General features: G+C 51.7%; 1 protein-coding gene across 1 annotated transcript in view; it reads right to left on the reverse strand.

The window, feature by feature from the left end:
* Positions 1–21,679, reverse strand: part of LOC111152284 (splA/ryanodine receptor domain and SOCS box containing 4) — a 59,989-nt gene that overhangs the window by 27,199 nt on the left and 11,111 nt on the right. The gene's annotated exons all lie outside the window — the stretch shown is intronic.

The following is a 21,679-nucleotide window of genomic DNA, read 5'->3' on the forward strand; positions in this document are numbered from 1 at the left end:
ACAGAGGAAAGAGCCTGGAGTGGAAGTATGGCTCGTAACAAAGCAGAATGAGTTTACAAGCATCCCTGAAAATGCTTTCGGGAAATCCTAAAAAGTCTCTGGTGAGCAAGGGCTGGTGAGTGGAAATGAATAGTGCAGAACCTATTATGATTAATTTAAGATGAGCATGCGTCATTGATGCCTCTCATGTTTGGCGAGCTATCTGTTGTTCAGCTTAAGGGAAAGGAAATATTCGCAAGGTGGACAGAACTGAGGTGTCCATCAATCGGAGAGTATTATGCAGGTAATGATAATTCCCTGGCAGTGATCACTTCCACATGCCAGGGCCGTGCTGGGCAGTGTATATCCATTATATCATTTCACCCTCAGGAGAACTTGGACAGGAGGGAATCTATCTCCATTTTATAGATGAGAAGATGGAGGCTCAGAGAGGTTGAATAGGCTCCAGGCCCATCTCAGGGTTGCTGAGTCCTGGCATCCAGCATGCTCGCTTTCTGGGTTGTGCTACCCCCATGCCCCTCCTCACTCTCGGCCTTGCCTGTTGAAGCCATCGTCACGCATCCTTCTGAGCACATAGAGGCCTTTGCTTCATGTCGGTTGAACAGAGGAGCCTTTACCCTGTGCGTTTGTTTGCTCACTCTGCCAGAACACAGTGCCATGGACCAGGGAGGCTAAAGCCACAGAAATTCATTGTCTCACAGTTCTGGAGGCCATGGGTCCAAGATCAGGGCATCAGCAGGGAGGGCTCCCTCAGGGGCTATGAGGAGAATCTGTTCTTGGCCTCTCACCTAGCTTCTGGTGGTTTGCCAGCGATCTTTGGTGGTTCTTGGGTTGTAGACTTGCACCCTGACCCCACCACCTTCTTGTTCACATGGCCTTCTCCCAGTGTCCGCGTCTCTGTGTCTGAATTTCCCTTTGTATAAGGACACCAGTCATATTAGACTGGTGACCTTAGCTTAACTTACTATATCTTATTGCCAAATAAGCTCATATTCTGTGATTCTGGGGGTTAGGGCTTAAACATAAAAATTTTAGGGGAACACAATTAAGCCCATACCGCTGTGTTTACTTTCTGCAAGGACAGCTGAGGGCTACTCAGGAGGAACAAGACCGGCCCAGGGTCTGGCACCTCTGCAGAGCCAGGAAAGAGGGAGACATATGTACAAAGGACAGCACAGAGGGGCAGGGCCCCACAGCTGCTGTGTGGCAGACGATGACTTGGGCCACAGATCTGGGGCTTCTGGGGCCTAGGCAAGACCAGTCAGGACAATACTGGACACATGCCCAATGCTAGTGTAGTTTACAACAGTCCCCAGCAGAGGGGATTCTCAGAAGAAGGTAAATCTAGGCTCTGCAGCTCAGGGGACCCCCAAGAACCCAGACTTGGCCTCAGCATGAGCCCATTCTGATGCCACAATCTCTTGTTCTGAACTAAGCCTGAGTTGACTATGAAATGCCTTACCGACAGGCTGAATAGCCAACCTTACTTAGTATACATCCCCTCTAAGAAAATGGTCCCTTAGTCCTGAGATTCTGCAAGGCACTAGCTAGCGTTCGAAGCTTTCACATAGACACGTTTAATTAATCAGAGAAACCCTTTCTGGAAAACCCATTGGCACTCAGTATCCACAATCTCAGAAACAGTTCATACTCCTTGACCTATTATTTTTATTCCTAATGACCTACCATGCTGATATAAATGAAAAGGACAGCAGGTGTTAAACAAACTCATTCACTGCAATGTTACTTATAAGAGGGAAAAGTTGGAAACAACTAAATGTATACGATCGAGGGCAGTTAATTAAATTATGATATCATTAAATGGTGATGTACAATTTAGTTATTAAAAATTATGTCATCCTACCAACACCACTACTACTTATCACTGCTCTGGAAGTACCAGCCAAACAATTAGATAAGAGAAAGATGGCCAAGTTGTCATTTTCTGCAGACGGTTTGTTTGTATACCTATAACACCCAAGAGAACCAAAAGAGAAGCTTTGAGAGAAATAAGAATTCAGTGAGGCAGAAAATTACTGGTCATCAAAAATCAACAGCTTCCCTGTAGACATATAACAAGTTGGGAAATATAATGGAAGGTAGGGTTCCTTTCATAATAACAGCAAAAAAAAAAACAACCCAAAACTTAAGGGATAAACACAACAAGAAATGTGTAAGGCTTATAAGGGTGAAAATGTGAATCACACTAAAGGACATAACAGAAAACTTGAATAAATGCGTGGACCACAGTCTTCAATAACTCAAAGATGTAGATTGTCCCCTAAAATAATCTGTAAATGTAGTATGATCTCAATTAAAATACTGATGGAATTGGGGGGGGGAACTTTACCAAAATGATTAACTAAAGTTTATCTGGAAAAGTAAACACAAAAGAAGAAAGAGAAAAATACTAAAATAAAGAATAATGAGATGGGATACCATCCTACAGGCTATTAAAACAGGTATTTAATCATTGCATTACAGTAATGAAAACCAGTTGGCACTGGTGAAGGTCTAGGCAGACTGATGGTAAATACCTGCTACGGGGGGAGAAAGTGGGCTGGTGGGGAGACAAGGACAGGGCTCTGATACGCAGACAGACCTGGGCTGTCCTCCCAGCCTGTGTGGTCTCGGTTGCCTACGGTACCTGTTCTGAGCCTATGGTTTCACGGGAGTATGGGGAGAATTCAAGGTACTGTGAACTCAGAGTAGGGGCTCAGAGGTCAGGGGGCCTCACTGAAGGGCCACTATTATTACCAGTAATTTATTCTTTTTTATTTTAAAATTATTTTAATGATTGGGGGCAGCTGGGTGGCTCAGTTAAACAGCTGGCTCTTGATTTTTGGCTCAGGTTATGAGCTCAGGGTCCTGGGATTGAGCCCCACATCAGGCTCCACACTCAGAGGGGAATCTGAGATTCTCTCTCTCTCTCTGTCCTTCCCCACCACTTGCATGTTCTCTCTCTCTCTCTAAAATGAATAAATACATCCCTAAAAAATACAATTATTTTAATGATTGGATTACTTTAATTATTTTAAGTTACTGAATTTAACTTTGGATGGACCACGCTGCCACCCAGTCAGAGGCTCGCCAGCCGCATCCCAGCACCTCTGGTCCTCCCTTCTGGGTATGGCTACCTGCAAGCCCCCGTGCCTCTCCCTCCTCCTTTAACAGTGACAAGGCCAGTCTCTCTCTCCCGGGGGAGACAAGCAGAAAGTCAAAGTGGAGGCCTTAGGAGATATTCCCAAGAAAATACCAAGACTACAGGAAATGTGAGTCTTTGGAGAGAAATATGAGCAGCCTCAGAAACAGTCTCTATTGTTGGAAAGCTTCTGTTAGGGGCCCAGGATGATATTATTGAAGACCATCCCATTCCCAGGCTGAGAGAGACCAGGAGCAATGGTGGACATGAAGGAAGCAGCATGGGGGTCCAAGGGCCAATAAAAGCCCTGGCCTGACTTCAGGAATGGCCTGTGTTAAGGCAGAGGGGACCTTGGGTCACTCTAGAGCTGGGAGTGGGTGATGGAAAGGCCCCAAGCAGGCTGAGTGATCTGGCCTGGTTCTAGCTCCAACCCAGACTGTCAAGAAGGGTAGAACAAAAAGAAATGGCATTTCAGGGTGATGAGTCTGGAAACCATGTATAGAAGACGCCAGGTTGAGGACAGGGAACCGAGAGATAGGCAGTTCAGCTGGGAGGCTGATGCAGCTGACCTGGAAAGAGGGGGCGGAATGACAGGCCTGTTTTAACCATGCAGCATTCCAGGCACATGGCTCTCCATTACACATCGCCCCAGATCCTTAAAATATGTTTGAGATGGGGGTAGATTTATTGGTTCATTTATTGGTAAACTTATTTATTGAAAGAAGGATGCAAAATTAAAATTAATACATTTAATTAAGTATCTACCCTAGAAAAAAGAGCATTGTGTCAGGAAGTCAAGCACAGTACAACACAACTCAACTCACCATTACACCTTCATTATGTTTAGCAAAGGAGGTTGGATATTTTAATGTGTCTGTTGTAATGTTACCAAATATGTAAGAAGCACAAGCTAGAAATCATAGATGATACCCAGTATGGAATTAGAAATCCAAATGATCTGCACACTCTAGGAAATTTGGCATAGTGCAATAAGATGGAACCCATCAGGGTTTCCTATAAAGTCCTACTTTCAAGACTTGGAAATAAATCCAACTGGCAGGAAAGGAGAGCTGGCCTGGCAGTATATTCTGTGAAACAGAGTCATAAGCTCCCTGGGACTGGACAGTGTGAGCTGGGTGCTTAGTTAGCTGAGACTAATAGAGGCTGCATCAAAAGGAGTATGACGTCCAGATGAAAGGAGGTGAGGTCCCACTATAACCTGTGTTGAAGAGGCCCTGACTATCTACCATACCATCTACCTCCTTTGGACACTAAACTCACTTGCTGTCTTATGAACCCATTCAGCTGCTTCTGTGTATAGCCCTGGGGGGTCATCACCTCCCAGGTTTGGCTCCTCTTCCAGAGGCAAGCATAGACGGTGCCTCCACTTCTAACACTTAGGTGTTATTTCTACTTGTATGCCCTTCTTACGGTTTTTCCAAATCAGGTCTAGACTCCCAGCCCAGACTCAGTCACAGGGCTCTCGTGGCTGTCCACCAGTTTGGACCCAGGATCTCTATCATCTTGGGAGAGTCCCTCTGCCCACAGTGCCACCCCCACCCTGGTTAGCCCCCAGCCCAGCCTCCAGAGCAGAAGGCAATGGTGCAGATGACCTGAAACTTTCCAGGGGGAAGGGCACAAAGGATCCCTTGCCATCCCTGTGTTCCAGGCCCCAGCTGCTTGCCAGGAAGTCTGGGTGGACACGGGCCCTCCCCATTGATTCCCCTCATTTACAGAGGAAAGTGGAAATTCCCTCTTTTCCCCTGATGTCTGGGGCCTTGCCGACAACAGAGCCAGATGACACTGGGATTTATATGAGTTTTGACAACACCAAGTCCCAGAGAAGTCTCCGGGGAGCCGGGCAGGGAGCAGGTGGGGGAGCGAGGGATGAATAAGTCTGTTCTGAGCCCCAGGACTGCCTCTTCCATCATGCATTTGTATTCATCCCGTAGCCATGGCGCTCCAGGCAGCCGCCCAAACAGTACAGAGCGCACAGCTGTCGAGGAGCTTACAGTCTCAAATTTTCCGCCTCAGAGTAGCCCGGAAATCCTTTCCTGAACATGCCCTCCACAGTCTTGCCCAGAGTGCTCCTCCCCCTCACGCCCAGCAGCAGGGCCGCAGCCCCTGTGCCCTCGGAGCAGGCCCGAGAAGGGCCAGACGCCCTTCAAGTGGGGACATGACATACCAGTTACGCCCCACTGGGGAGCGGGCTACACGGCTGGATAGTCGGGACTTTCCTTAACACCTTTTCTCATCAAGGGCTTCCTGGGTGGCCCCCGAGGTGCTTCTAAATCCCCCGTGTTCTCTGAGGCCGACAGTGCAGCCACAGAGAAAACATGCAGCATAGGGGACAAGGGAATCACGGGCAGGTGGGCAGGGAAGGGACACTTGGGTGGGCTGTGTTCTTCGGCCAGCTCGCTGTGAAAGAAGGGGCGTACCCCAAGGAGCCAGAAGGCACCCTAAGAGTGATCCTACCTGAGGACAGGGAAGCTGGGGAGTCTCTACACCAACCTCCAGATGGTGACAGAGGGGTGTTCTCAGGAGCAATCAGGTGTCCAGTCAGCTCCACAGCGCCAGGACACCTTCGGTACTGGTGGGGACACTGAGGTTAGGCCATGGGGTGCAGAGAGTACGGGGCCAGTCAGCTCAGGCTCTGGGAGTGGTGACGGGTCCCAGACTAGAGTCTCAGTCCTAGCCTGTGACAGCTTCCTCCTCAGGGCGCAGTAGAGTGGTTTCGACTTCAAAGCTTTTTGTTACAGGACTTTTGGGGTTGGCTGAAAGAAAAAGGCCAGGAGCAAACGTAAGATCCGATTGGATCTGTGTTCATTTCAGGCCAACTCAAAAATTGCAGAGGTGTGTGTGGGAGGAATAGCTGCCCAGCTCGGCTTCCCCTCGAGGTGGGTGTGCAGGCGAGGAGCTGCCCGTAGGGGGATGCTGATGGACTCGCTCTGAGGACGCCCTGTGGTAGTCAGCACAGATCTGCGTGGAGCCAGAACACGAATTCGACCACTCCCCAAGTTTCCCAGCACCTACTGTGTGCCGTGCCATGGAGGACGGAGGAGGGATGGACGGTGCCTGGTCAGGTGGACACAGCTGAGGCAGGTGAAGAGGGGCTGCCGGGGGGAGCCACAGGAGGATGAGGAAGATGGACACGAGCTCCCTCTGCAGAGGCAGACTGCTGTACTCCTGCTGGCCCCAGGCAGCAAGACTGCCGCAAACACTATTCTGGAAACAGAATGAGCGTGCCCAGCTACTGATCACTAAAGAGAACCAGGCCAGGCCTGGGTGGCATTTGTTAAATGTCGACTGGGCGCTGGGCATGTGGCTGGCTTTTTTATAGACACCACCGCACTAAAAACACCCCTGTCATCCCAGAGGGAGATGCTGCTAGCCCCTCTTTCCCAGAAGAGGAAACTAAGGCCCAGAAGTTGGCAATGACTTGTACGAGGTCATATAGAATGTTTCTGTGGTGTTAGAGGAGGAGGCCGTTTGGCCGGAGTTCAGGGAGTGGGCACACGGCTCTTCATACCCAGCTGGTAAGGAAGACCCTTGGCTTCCAGTTTGAGTCCCTTGCAGAAGTTTGAGCTGCTCATAAAAATATATGTGAGTGTGATAAATATGTATGTGGAAGGAGGGAAGAAGGGAGCCCAGCCGGGCCCTGGCAGCTGGCACACAGCCCTTCTCCATCAGTGCCTGGTGGTAAGGTGGCTCTGGAGATCCGGAAGCTTCCCCAGCTGTGACTAATCCACTGTGGGCCTCACGCCCAGCTTAACCTCTCTGGGCCTCCTCTTTGTCCCTTAAGATCAAACATTCTGACGAATTAAATTATACCTCAGTTGGTATAACAGAAGGAGCATGTTTTTGAAATGAGACAGACTGGGTTTGGATCCTGGCTCTACCACTTATTAGCTGAGCGACCTTGGGCAAATTAAGTGACCTCTCTGAGTCCCAATTACCTCATCTACAAAGGAGAAAAGAAAATAGCGTCTACTCGGCAGATTTGCTGGGAAGATTTACAACGTGAAAAGTGCCTACCACAATATATGGCATTATTATGTATTTTATTATTGTTGTTGTCATTACAGCCAGCTGGCGTTTTTAGGTTCAGGTTCCAAGAAGCCTGGATTTCTCCCTACAGACTCTATTATGAGAAAGAACATTTCATTTCCCTGCATGGCCTCTGCTACTGTTCCCACATCACCGGGGCTGCCCTATCTTGTGCCTCCTCATCTCCGTTCCAAGTAGGGATCCTGGCACCTTTCATTTCATCTCCAGGCAGGTCAGGCTCAGCCCCACCACTGCGCCCTGCCCTGAGCCCATCGCTGAAACCCGCCCTGCAGGCCGGCAGCCCTGGTGTGGCCCACAACCCCCTCTGATGGCAAAGGGAGGGAGGCAGAGGAGAAAGAGCAGGAGCGCAAGCATCAGACTGGCCTTGAGACAACTGTGTGGTCACAGGCAAGTTGCTTCACCTCTCTGAGCCTCTTAAGATGGGAAGAGCAGCTGCTCTCTACAGTGGAGCAGGGGTGAAGGCATCTATAAGTGTATGCTGGACACAGGAAGGGGTCCCTCCCAGTGGAAGTGGAGGGAGGCATGGCCCCCTCTCTCTCCTTGCCTTGAGACCATGCCCAGGCTGTGTCCCCATCCTTAGCTTCCCTCCCTGCTCTCCCCGTGTCAGGGTGCTGAGGGCTGGAGTCCCACTCTAATGCGATCAGCAAGCTTGAGAGGCCCTTGGAGCCGGAGGCTGAGCTCCCTTGTGGGTCATTTCCCCCAGAGGGCCAGCTCATGGGCAGGACAGCGGTCAAGCCAGCAGCTGGCTCCCTGCTTCCAGCTCCACTCCTGGGGCCCAGCGGCACACAGGTATCGGCCGCATCAGTGACGGAGGCTTTGATTGTAGAGGATTCCAGTCAGTACCTCTTGTTTGATCTATTGTTGATAGCAGAGAACAGCAGCTGTGGTTAGTGAAGGAAAAGGGCTCTGGTTCAATGTAGGTAGGTTGATTTCCCCCTGAACGTTTTCATTTTGTTGGCTGATAGTGCCAATGCTAATAATAATCATCATACCACCACCTTCTATTTATCAAGCTCTGTTGCGTGCCACTCACTCTACATGTTATTTCTAGTCCCTAAACATGCTGGGAACCAAGGGTGACCCCCCACCCCCCCACCTGACAGAAGAGAGAGCAGAAGCTCAAAGAGGTCAAATAACTTGTACCAGGTCCCCAGCGGGGAATCAAGGAAGTTGAGATCTGAACCCAGCTCAGCTTGACTCAAGGCCAAACCCAGCCTCCCCACAAACCTCCCAGGCTGTGGAGTCTGGGTTCACAGCCTCTCTGAGTTCGTCGGCTGCTGCGTCGGGCGATGCACTGACTGCTAAGAAAAGCAGCATCAGCCGGCCTGGCTCTGCTTCTCGCCGGTTTTGCTGAATAGAGCTAGAATGGGAATGAGCTCTACGGCTTCGGCTGCTTCCTGAGGCACCCTGCCCTGTCACTGTCTCTGTAGGCTTTAGCCTGTGTGCCCGGCCATGGAGCATGAACCTGGGCCACTGGTACCACCACGGGGAGTCCTGCCGTTGGGGCTCGTCCTGAGGAAAGCTGCCATCCACACTCTCACTGGCAAGCAGGATCTGTGCTGCTGGATCGAGTCGTTTGTCAGCCTTGGTTTCTAAGCATGGTGGTGACCAAGGGCGTGGTCCTGGGACCCCTTGCCTTAGCAGCTGCTCTCATTCCCTGGGGAACTTCACACTGTGTTGTGGCTATAAGAGCCACCTGTATGTTGGACCTGTCCCCTGCACCCCAGAGACACCTGCTACGTAGCACCTCCTCTTGAATGCCCTATGGGCATCCTAACACCCACATGTCCAAGGTCAGGCTCCTGATTGCTACCCCAACCTGGGGCATCCTTATCTCAGTTAATGGCACCTCTACCCTTCCAGTTGCTCGGAGCCAAAACCTGGGGTTGTCCCTGACTACTTGACCCCCTTCTCTTTCTCTCACCCACTCCAGCAAATGCTTCTGGGATTTTCCCAAAATATATCCAGCATTCGGCTTCTTCTCATCACCTGTTACCTTCCTGATCCAGGCCACCAACCTCTCTCACTTGTACTGCAGTAGCCTCTGAAGTGATCTCCACTTGTGTACCCTGCCCACCCTGCAGTCTATTCTCAAGACCACAGTTAAAGTGATTCCACTAGCACCTAAGGCAAATCACGTCGCACCCCCCTTCCCAGGAGTCTATAGTGACGCTGCACCTCACTCAGAGAAAAGGCCAAATGTCATACCTGATCTGCCTATCCCTGTGTCTATCCCCTCTCTGGCTTTATACCCTACTCCTGTACCCTTCCCAGCACATGTGCCTCAGGGCATTTGCACTTGCTGTTACTGCTGCCTGGATGACCCTTCCCAGATACACCCACAAGGCTCACTGCTGCTCCTGTTTCAGGTTCTTGGCTCACATGTCTCTTCCTCAGCAAGGCCTCCTCCAACACATTCTTACCCTTCCTCTACCTTATTTTTCTCCACAGCACTTATCACTAGCTAACATTTTATTCATTTATTGCCTGATTGTCTATCTCCACCACTAAAATATAAGCTTCACAAGGACAGAGTTTTTTTCTGTTTTGCCTCTGCTGTTGTATCCCAAGTACCTACTAGTAACTGTCACATAGTAGGTGCTCAATTAATATGTGCAGAATCAACGAATTTTTAAAAAATGACTTGTGCAGGGTCACATGGTGGTAGAGTTGGGGTTTAAATTCTGGGCTGATCCTAATGTGTATTCCCAATCTGGGAGGCAGCGGGAAAGAGAGAGAGAGAAAAAAAAAAGAGAGAGACAACTCTTCTGCTTATCCCTTAGTTCATAAGCAGTCTGGAAGGGGGGGCAGGAGCTGAAAGAAGGGGTGGGTAGCCAGCATCATCTCAGACAAGTATTCATGAATGTCCCCCGCCTCCCTCCCCAACACACAAACAGCTACACTCAGATTCGGTCAGCTGTGTTTGAAAAAGCAAAAAGGCTCTAAAGTGACTTCCCCAGGGTCACCTAGCTGATTAGCGGCAGAGCTGTCAACACTCACAAATTCTGGAATGATTTCTGTAAAATCCCTGAAAATTGGTTTTTCAAAGATAACTGGCTTTTGACAAATTCCCCAAAGAATGAAGGAAGGGCTTCTGTCCAAACGCGTCCATCATCCCCTCTGTTCCTGACCCCAAGGCTGCTGGCAGACACAGGCCTGCTTGTGAAAGTCAAGGGAAAGGATAGGCTGAGTCATGAGAAACACCACATCTGCTCCCTGTCCTACCTCCCCCACACCTTCTTTCTTGCCTTCATACCTTGGCCTGCCTCGCTCTTTCAGGCTCTACTGCGCCTGGTGGACACCCAGACTTCGGGACTCAGAGGTCCCTTCCTCCGCAGAACTCTCCTTTATCTGCCATCTGTGCCCCTGGAGTGCCCTTTCTGCACTGAGGTCTCTGGGAACCTGTGGCTCCCACCACACTGTTCTGCTTCTGCTGGACAAATAGGGAGGACCATGTGGGCCCATCTTTGCAGCTGCAAAGCCCAGCCCGGATCTGGCCTGGGGGAGGTAGAGAAGATGCAGTCAGTGTTCGGACAGTGACTACTGACCTGCTGGATGAGGACAAGGCTGTGTCACACCTCCCTCTCCTTGAGGACCTGTAAACTCTAGCTGGGATTGGTCCCATCCTTGGGGGACGTGGGTGCCCACGGAGAGCTGGATCAAGGCCGCCCGGAAGGGCTGCTAGGTGCGTCAGCCAGCACCTGAAATCCCACTGCGGTGTGGCCCTGAGTCACCAAGGAAGCAAGCTGCAGAGTGGTAGGGACCATCTGGACCCAGTTGTGCTTTGTGAGAAAGTAGGTGGGCATGTTCGTGTTTAGATATGGATACAGATGTGCTTGTATTGCCCTAGATTGTGATCTATAAGACATTGGTCAGAGTGGGCTTGGCTTAGTTGGGGAGCCCCTGAGATGAGGCTTTGGAAGCAGACAGTCAGGGGGGAGATGATCTCTGAAAATGCCAAGGAGAGAGCAGAGCACGCAAGGGATGGGAAGAAGACAAGCGGGGGTATGTTAACGAGCTGACACAGATGGGGCAACAGGGCTTATCCTCTTAGGAGCCTCTGAGCAATGGTGTAAAACGTAACTCAGAACCGTCTTGGAGGCTGGGGAGCTGGGGGCCTTTATCTACTGCCCCTCTCTGCACAATGGTTGAGAGATACCCCCAGGTTGTAGCTGCATCCTGCAGAGTGGACGCCTACAGTTGGGGATGGAACAGCGTGGGCCAAAACAGTTGGCCTGGGGACTGCCTGCACCAGGAGCTCTAGAACAGGGGCACAGGGGATGAGGTGCAGACACCCCAAGAATCTGCTAGGAAGCAGGCATAGATGGGGCGTACCTTTTATATCCCTGTGGGCATGATGATGTGCAGGGTACATTAAGCACAAAGAAGCAGGAAACTCAGCTCTCCTCTTGCCCACCTAGAAGTAACCTTCGATAACCTGTTTGGAGAAGAATGCTCTAGCATTGTTTTTTATAGTCTGGATTTGCACATATTTATTTAGCACTTGTGCATCTATGTATGTATAATCCTGTGCCCTTTCTATGTTCTCTGTGTAATAACACTGGCAACACCTTCCCTTGAAGCCGGTGCTAATGGCCCCTGCAGTCCCGGGGAGTGGGTGGCTGGCCACCCCATCCCCTTCTAAGTTGGGCTGGCAGGAGGTTTGCTTCCCGATGGATGGAACGCAGAGAGCTGGGAGACCCCAGGAGGCCCAGTCCCCACCTCCCGGCACAGAGCGGATTTATCGCTCTGACGCTGGGCTCCCAAGCTATTAAACACAGCTGCCTAAACGGCCAACAGGGCTTTAAATCTCTGCTCCAGGGTCACTTCCATTTTCCTGCTCACTGAGCACAACCAAACTTTTGCTTCCTAAAGAAAAGTCTATTCCTTAAGGTTGTAAACATAGAAGTGTCCCCGTCCCCCCCCGCCACCTCTACCGCCATGGCAGACCGGGCAGCAGCTCTTCACTTGGCACAGTCCGGTCCCACTCTGCCTTGCCCCCTCCTCGGGGAAGGCGGCCTGGGAGGGGAGCGGGGAGTGCAGGGCCAGGCCCTTTGTACTCGGCTCTGGGTCCAGCTCAGCTATGCCCAGGCTGTGCAACCTCAGGCCAGCCACTTTACCTCCTGAGCCTCTGCTTACTCATCTGGAAATTGGGTATGTCACACTCACTTCCCAGCACTATTTGAGGATCAAACGAGATCACTCTATAAAGCAGCCGTCATAGGTCCTGACATGGTTGGGAACCCAGAAACTGGGGCTCCACCAGCATACCCTACATTTTTCCCCTCCTGCTGGATCTGTCCTCTTGGGGTAACTCCCCGAGTGGCCTACCCCTCCTCCACCCTCCTCTCCAATCTTGTCTGCCCGGAGTCCACAGTGCCTGCTACCCCTCCACATACTGCGAATCCTCCAGAAATATGGCTTTCTTCATGCTCCTCCAGCTCCTCCTGTTTAGCTAAAGTCTAAATGTAGCTGAGAGGTCCAGGCCTGCCTTAGCCCCGCCTCTTTGCCTTTCATGCCTGTCACCCACCGCAGCCACGCTGCTGTCCACACTGCCCTTCGCACGAGGCCTGCAAGGACAGCCCTCTTCTGAGCCAGGCCCAGGGAGCTTGTCCTCTGAGCCAGGGTCAAGGCCCTGTGTGCAAATCTGACTACAACGGCTCGTCTCCGGAGCCTTGGTCCTCTGCTGTGTGTCCCCTCAGGGGTAGCTGTCCCTGAAGCTCTGGGCCTTCTCCACCCCCAGCCCTTCCCCACTTAAACCCAGGGCTGCTGCTTTCACATTCCCAAGGAGAACAATATAGGCTCTACGTCAGTTCACCCAGGGAGTCAAATTTCAACTTCGTTTCTCACCAGTCGTGTGACCTTGGGCAAGTCCCTAGACTCAGTTGCTCCCGGAATAATGTTAAGAGCAGCCTACTTCTCAAGTGTTTTTAGGCAGAGGAGCTATTGACAGAGGGGGGCACATAGTATCATTATTAAAATCTTCCCAGGTGTTCTGACTTGTCAGGTGTTCTGTGTGTTGCTTTATAGCTATTCTGTCATAAACCCTCATGCTGCAAGACAGGTCGTGTTACCCTTTCTTTACAAATGAGGAAAGAGCAAAGAGAAGTAATTTACCCAGAATCAAAGCCCAGCCCTCCCCCACCATCCCACAGTTGCTGTTCTTCTGAGACAGAACCTCTTATACGCATATACCATGTGCTGCACTCTAAGCCCTTTATGTATATTATCATATGTGGGAGTCTTACAACAGCTTGGCAAGGTGGGTACTATTATTAGCATCCCCATTTCACAAAAGGAAACCAAGGTACAGAGAAGTTAAGTCACATAGGCAAGGCCACCCAGTAACCACCAGCAGAGCCAGGATTGGAACCCAGGCAGTTGGAGGCCAGAGCTCCTAACTGTTATCCTCTGTGTCTCTTCCCTGCTGTGCCCTCTCTTATTCCATGTGATTCTCCCCACCACCCCTCAAGGTAGGTGGTATTAGCCCCATTCCACAGCTAAAGGGAGTGGGGTTCTAACACTCAGCAGGTGTGAAATTAAACCAGGAGACAAGGCATTTCCAGCTGTGAAAATAAAATGGCTTCAAACTTCCCTCAGATTCCTTCTGTATTATTACATCCTGGAAGACCTCGCACTGAGGGAGGAGGCTTCGGGGATTTACCGACACTGTATCTCTTTCTTGTCTTCCTAGTCCGGGCTCTAACTATACAGACCATTCTGCGCAGACTCCAGGCTTGCAGAAGGGCAATGGGTATGTTAAGGGGGAGGGAGGTCAGAAACAAAATCAGGCTGCAAAACACCCAGAAAACTTGCCTGGAATTTCTGCTGAGCTTTGGGGCTTTGGAGAAGGACTGACCAAATGCCTGGCTGTTTGCAGGAACTGCACCAAACATCTTGGGGATCCCTGGGGAGAGGACCTTCTGGTAGGAGACCAGCAAGACAAGATCAGGGCTGTGTGTTGTTGGCTCCATGCCCACAGCGAAGGGCGGCATTGCTAACTGAGCAGAGTTCTTTCCCACAGAGGCAAGGCAGGGCCTCAGGATCCTTTGCAGAAGAACAGTGTTACAAGCTGCACCTACTGATAAGAACTACAGTTCTCATCTTCCTTGCAGCTAAGAACGGTATACGATCACATTTTGGCCATTAAACTATAACACTGAAGCATGGTGTGGTGTTTCAGAGACATCTTTTGTAAAGGAAACACTGTGCCCTCCTTTTCTTCTGTCCTACTGCCTGAAGTGTGGGTGCAAAAGCTGGAGCTCTGGCAGCCCTTCTGGACCATAAGGTACCTTTGGGAATGGAAGTCACAAGCTGGGAAGGTAGAATAACAGGAAGAAGGAACCTGGAGCATTGATCACCTCATGGAGCCTCACAACATCCTTGGACTGCCTACTTCTTGATGCCTCTTAAAAGAGAAAGAAATGAACCTCTCTTCTTGTTGAAGCCTATCTTACTGGGAATTTTTGGTCCCAGACGACCAGACCTAATTTGTACCGATACACATCTAGCCTCCACTAACTCCCCCAGGTGTACTTCCAGCAGGCTCTCCAATTTGTCGGCCCCTGAATCTATCACACTGCTTCACACCCTGTGCCTGCCCCTGCCATGTGCTGGTCTTCCTCTCTTGGAAACGCACTCCCTTTTGTTTGGCAAACACCAACTCATCCAAAACTCAACTTGAGTGTTCCTCCCTGGGAAGCTGTCCTAGATTCCAAGGCGTACCACAGTAGAGCCACCTTCAGAGTTCTCCTGGTGCTCTGCGTCATGCTCAACTGTAGCCCCTAATACCTGGTCCTGTAATGACCCCCGACTGTCTCTGGGTGCTCTGGCAAGGGCAGTGTCCACACTTCCCTGTGGGCCCGGGCAGAGGAAGCACGGTAAATGTCAAAGGAATGAACAACGTATGAAGGAGTGCCTGGGGTTGGGGCAGGGGGGACATTCTATACCATCGAAGCTGCAGTAGCTGCTGCAGCCAGGGAAGGCTTCCTGGAGGAGGGGTAAACAGTGGCACAGAGTATACCAGCTCTGGCTATTGGGCCAAGCTCCTGGCTGTGGCACAGAAAGTAGGCACCACAAACCCTTTAGAGATCTTTATATGGCTCCATGTAATGTCTTTAAGACAGGTCACCGCCCCCAGCTTGAGCTCGGATCACGGATGGGGAGTGATTGACAGGGCAGCTGCAAGGAGCTCCAGGGCCCTGGGTCAGGCAGGGGAGGGGTCAAGCATTGTTGGAAGCTGAGCTTACTCTGTGCTGTCTTTGTATGGCCATCTGGTTTGGGTCAGAGGTCTCCAGGGACAGGTTTGATTTATAGGCCACTGCAGTGGCCTGAGCGGCATGGATAGGAGGGCACAGAGAGGCCAGGGAAGGGGTGTGGGGGAAGAGGAGGGGAGGGCCAGGCAGAAGCCTCCTCCAAGACTGAGCAAGCACGGGGCTTCTGCTCTGGGCCTTGGAAGGCCTCAGGCTGCTTTTAATGGAGAAACATTACAAAAGAAAGTACTGAAAAAAACCGAGAAGTCTTTATTGTGTGCCCACTATCTGCCTGGGACTATATCACGTGCTGTTACGGTCTGCAGGAAGACACAAATCCACACGAACTCCATCCAGTGATGCCGGCCTCGGACACTGTGCTAGGCTTTTCACATTGGTGAGCTCCCCGGCCGCTCTCTGCCACCCTCCAGCAGGCCATTATTAGCCCATTTTACAGACGACAACAACCAAGCAAAAGTGCAGAGTCCCACAGCCTGGAATGGCCTAGGTAGGATTCATCCTGGAGCTTTCTGCCCAATTCAGAGCCTTTACCCTCTGCCCTGAGGGGCCTCGGGGGTTCTGGAGTTAGTGGAGGAAGAGGTAACAGGGGCAAGAGTCCAGCAAAGAGGAGCCCCAGAGAAAAGCTGTCTGAAGATTAGTCACAAAGAAGGTGGCAGCGCAGGTTACACACCCTTGCAGACTCCCTCTGTCCAGCCACATGTGCCCAAGAGCACACAATGGAGTGGTTACTGTGGACCGAGATCACCAGAGAGGACCTAAAAAACGAAACTGGCATCTCTCTGAGTCTGGAGAAAGGCTAACTTAGGCAGATGGAGAAGTGGGGCTGGCATCCAGGCAGGGGCGTAGCAGAAACAAAGGTGTAGGGCCGAAATGTACCTGGTGAGGTGTGGATGCTGGTCTGAGGACTGGGGGCCCTACTCTGGTGCTGGAGGTTCAAGGGGCCTTCCTGAGGGAGGCCACGCCCAGGGCACATCTCCTTGGGCCGCCCTGGAGAAAGGGGCGCACCTAAGACCCCCTCTCTGTCTGCTTTCTGGGGCAGAGCCAGCTGGAGCTCCCTCCTGGCAGGAGGCTCAGAACATGGGCCCCATGCCTGTCCCGTGTCCTCGGCAGGACATGTCCTGAATGAAGAGGGCCAGCACCCAGGGTTCTATTTGGGGTGTGGGGGGTTGGGTAGCAGAGGGACACCAGAGAAGCCACAGAGCACAGTTCCATGGGCCCTCCAAACCAGCTGGGGGAAGCCACGGACGTGTGCACTACCCCTCTAGCCCCTTGCACATGCATGGTGTCCTCGCTGTCCAGTGAGGACACATGAGGCTCGGGGGGGGGGGTCCCTGTAGCTGGCCAAGGTGACACAGCTCAGCAAAACCTGGCCTTAAACGTGCATCTAGAGACATTCAGATCATCAAGCTGAGGCTAAGCAAGGAAAACAGGGCTGCCATTGGGCATATCAGTTGGTTTAAAGACCCTGCTACAGCTCACTGTGATCAGCAGAAAGATATCAGGAACAAGAAAGGAGGCCTTTGGGACATCCGGAAAGGGAGGCTTCGAACTTGGAGTCAGATAAGGCTCCAATTCCAGCCCTAGGCCTGTGATCTTTTAGGTCTCCCAGCCTCAGTTTTGTCATCTAGGAAATGGGTATTTAACATCACCCACATGGGGCCAAAAGGATTGAACGCATATATATATGCATGTATGTAAAACACTGTTTGGAGCAGGGAGATGTTTATCAAATGGTTCTCTGACTTATCTTCACTGCCACTCTTGTTGGAAAGCACCCTGGTTCGGTGGCAGGAAAGGTGGCTCTGCCGGGACTCGAGCTTGCCTCTCTGTGTTCTGCATGTCCACAAAGCAAATTTCACGAAAAGCCAGAGCCAGCCCAAGCAATGAAGCTCCCCAGGGCTGGTGTGTAGCAGGCCATCCGTCATCAACAAGCCAGCTAGAAGTGTCACCTCCCAGCTAGGAATGCAGATGAAAAGTTGATTTCTGTGTGGGGAGGGGCCCCCGAGATGAAACCAGACACCAGGCTCCTTCCTCCAAGAGGGCTATGTGAGGTGGGGGCAAAGCCCGGCTCTGGTCTTTGACCTCTGCCCTTGGTTTGTTTACACACTGTGGGGCGGGGGTCAGAGCCTGAGATTTGCGGTGGGTTTGGAAAAGGACAACCAGAGCTAGTCAGATGTGCATACATGTCAGGGACAAGGAAAGTGTTCAACAACTCTCGAAGCATGACTGTGTGCTGGTGAGAGGCCACTGGTTCGGGAGCAAGGAGGCCAAGCCTGCACGGCCCCCGGCGTTGTGGCCACCAGTGTCCTTGTGTTCTATTGTGTGAAGGGAGAGCGCCAGCGTGTGTGGGGGGAGGGGATGCGCGGAGAACGTGCTACTTCCCTTCTCCGAAAAGCCCACTGTCCAGTTGGAAAGGCAGGACAGATGGCCCGAACCTTAAAATCGCACCTTAGGCCAGTCTACGATTACAAGTCAGCAGGGAGAGTCCACAGTGCTCTCCCTGGAAAGCAGTCTCCGACATGATTTGGCCTTAGCATTTACAGTGGGCTTTTGAGAGTCTGGTGTTATTTCATCTCCATAAAATCCTTCCCTTATTTCTCCCCTTTCACCCATGAGGAAGTGGAGGCTCTGTGGGCCCAGGAATTGGCCCAAGGACACAGACCTAGCAAGGGGTGCAGCTGCTACCTGATCCTGAACCCAGGGGCAGGGGGCTGGGCTTTGGCCTTCAGCCTTCTTGCAGCAGCCGCCCCTCCCCAGATGGGGCTCCTGGCTGCTGCTGTCCCCAGGCCCTCCTCTCTGGCATTCCTGGCATACCTCCCGTTACGGCCCCACCTCTTGGCCCTCTCCACCCAGGACCTGTTCCCTTCTCTAAGGCTTCCTGGGTGTGACAACACTCTGGAGGGGCATCTGTGCTGAATCCTCTTCCCACGCTCACCCTGCTCAAGCCAGGCCCAGAGAACTGAACCCCCCTCCCGGCACTGACTCCAGAATTTCCCATGATGGACACAGGGGCCTGCAACCCGCCATTATGTTCCCCAGTCCTCCCCAGGGGCCCCACGGCAGCGCTGACCACTAGAACTTTGGGCAATAATGGAAATGTTCTGCATTTGCATGTCCAACGTGGTAGCCACTGGCTGCATGGTGCTAGGGAGCACTTGAATGTGGCTGAATTTTTCATCGAACTTTAATTCATTTAAACTTAAATGTAAGTAGCCGCGTGTGGCTAGTGGCTGCTCTGCCGGACAGCACGGCAGTGTGAAATGTTTGTCATCCAAAAAATCTGATGTGCAGAGTCTCTGAGTATTAGCACAGACTAATGGAGATCTTTTGAGGTCATCTTGTCTAATCCCCTCCTTCCTGCAGTGGAGAAATAAAGGCACAGAGACAGGAGATGACTTGCCTAAGGTCACACATGGCTGGTGGCCAAACTGGAATGGGCTGAGCCAGCTTTTCTGGCTCCAAGTCTGGCATTTTTTTCCAGAACCTGACCCCTTTCTTCCCTCTTTTCCATCCAACACCAGACTCTGGGTTAATCAAGTCAGTCCAGCTCAAGAATGTTTTTTCAACTCTCACATATCTGAATAATCCATTTTGCCACAACACCTTGAAGAGCTGAGAGAAGCCAATGGGGCCAGCCAAAAGGGAAACAGAGTCCCCCACCTGCTGTGTACCTCCTGGATGGCTCACCCAGCCTGAAGTGACAAATGCCCAAGCCAACAGATACCTGTCAAAACCCTGGGGCTCTACCATGTCAAGGGAGTGAAGAGAAGGCAGAGTCCACCGGCCCAGAACCCACCCACATGTCCCCCTTCCCAGGATGCAGCCAAAGACATGAAGAAGTCATAGCATAGTGGATAGTGGCTGGCCCAGACCTTGGCCATGGTGGTGGGGTGGGCTCCAAGCCCTCGGTCACCCACCCACCGACCACCCAGAGAGGGAAGACTGTGAACCACAAATCCCCAGCCATGGTTCACTCAACAACATGAAGGAACAAAAGAACCATGTGGGATGGACACTTGCCCAGGCCCACATGGTTTTCCCTGCACCATGGAGGCCACTTCTCTTGGCTGACCAGCCAGATGGCTCTTAATAGACTCATGGAGTCCAATTGTGTTCAGACACACACACACACACACACACACACACACACACACACCCTAGAATCTGCTTCTGGAGCAGTGACAATGTGGAAAAATTATAGATGGGGTTCAAATCAGTTCCCCCACTCACAGTGCGACCCCGGCAAGGCTCCTAAACTTTCTGAACCTCAGTCAACCATCTGTAAAATGGAAATAGCAATACCCACCTCAATCAAAGGCCACCTTCACCAAAGTTCCAACAACGGGTCATTTGGTAGAACCAGGAGGCCTGTCCCAGTGGAAAAGGAACTTTAAATATTGCTTCTTTAGAATAAGGCTGTTTACAACTTTTTAAAAAACAGTGAATCATCTGAGTCTGTAGGAGAGAAGAAAATGCCACAGCCGGCAGGCCCCCAAGCCCGGCCTCGGCCAACCCTTACATGCCACAGTCTTCACTCCCCCTGCACCGTGCCCAGCCTTGCCCTACCCACCAATTCAGTGTTCCCCAGATCTTCCTAGGGCTGTCTCCACCTTACCATATAGGTCTCCAGTGCCCCTCTCTGGCAGCAGCCTGGAGACACCCCTCCTTCCCTATCACAGTCTCCTGTTTTGCTCATTTCGTTACATTTCTCTATATCTAGATTTATCATAGATTTGTTTTCTTCTGTTTCTGTCTCTCCTCCTAAGTTGTCATCACAGTAACCCCCGTGCCTGGTGCATAGGAGATTTTAAAAAAATAGTCGTGGACTGATTGGCTGAGTGTTACAAAGCCTCTCTCATTGTGACCATGGCCGTTCGGCGGACTGTGGCTCCTTGGAGAGTGGAAAGTGGGCCTGCCTTGCTCTCCAATGCAGCCCAGCTCCTGGCCCAGGTCAGCACAGGTCAGGCTCTTCACAAACACCGAGTGGAAGGATAAATCACCTCCTTACACTGCGGGGCAGACTGGCCCACGAAGGACCATTTGTGGTTGAGGGAAGAGCAATGGCTTATTTATACCGAGATCAAATTAGCGGCTATGGGCAGAGTGCGACTAATTCCAGTTTACTATTCTTGGCTAATTGGAAAGTTCTTAGGATTCCCTTCCCCGAAGGTTCAACGGGAAGCCTGTGAACTCTTTCTTCTGTGCAGAGGCTGTAGAAAGAATGTGCTCTTTCTCTGGGCCTTGTTCTCCCCCTGAAGCTGTGGTGTTTTTCACCCTGCCATGTGGGCCTGAGGTATCCAGTCACTCATTCAGTAGATGGTCACTGAGAACCCACCCTGTGCCAGACACTGGGACACAAGGGCAGAGGGGATGGGATGATCTGGCCTCCACCAGTGGGGGGAGAGCAGCAATGACCCGGGAGGTCACAATGCACCTCGGCCCTCCCACACCCATGGGAACACTGCCCCTCCTGGGCCCCGGCTGAGAGGCTGACTGGGGCCGTGCCTCCCCACGATGCACGGATCAAACCTGATGTCCCTTGGGATACCCCAGGAGGAAAACAGGGGAGTAAAGCAACCTCTCCAAACTCCAGCCCCCAGTACTGACACTTTGGCTGCATGAACTGAACATCTTATTCCTTGGTGCCGGAGCCAATACGAATGATCTTCAGGTGTCCCATGCCCGTGCCAGCTAAGACTTGGAGCCCATCACCTGCTTTTGGCTTGGACCAGTTCCTATAAGTCTGGGGCATCACTGCTTGTCTAATGTAGCACATTCTCTCTCTAAGTGACCTGACACCCTCCCACCACTGCACCCCAGTAGTCTCCTGCCAGCCAGGCTTCCCAAGCAGCTGACTTCTAACTAGTGCTAGACTGGTGGCATAATCAGGTGGGAGGTTGGTGTCATGCACACACACAGACACACACATAGACACACACACACACACACACACACACACACACACACACACACACGCACTCCTGGATCCACTGATGTTACAGAGGAGGGACAGCTGAAATCTGTGTTTTTACATGACCCCTGAGGGATGCTGATGTCCAGGCAAGCGTGCTAGTGACCAGCTCCAGGACTCTCTGCAGCTAAGGCAGGACCCCACCCAGCAACAGCCAATCAGGGGGCCGGGGGGGACCCTCTCCCTACACCTGAAGAGAAGCGCCGGACCAATCGGACCCCCTCA

Source organism: Enhydra lutris, unplaced genomic scaffold, assembly GCF_002288905.1.
Source record: "Enhydra lutris kenyoni isolate GAN:26980312 unplaced genomic scaffold, ASM228890v2 scaffoldscaffold2, whole genome shotgun sequence".
Classification (NCBI taxonomy): domain Eukaryota; kingdom Metazoa; phylum Chordata; class Mammalia; order Carnivora; family Mustelidae; genus Enhydra; species Enhydra lutris.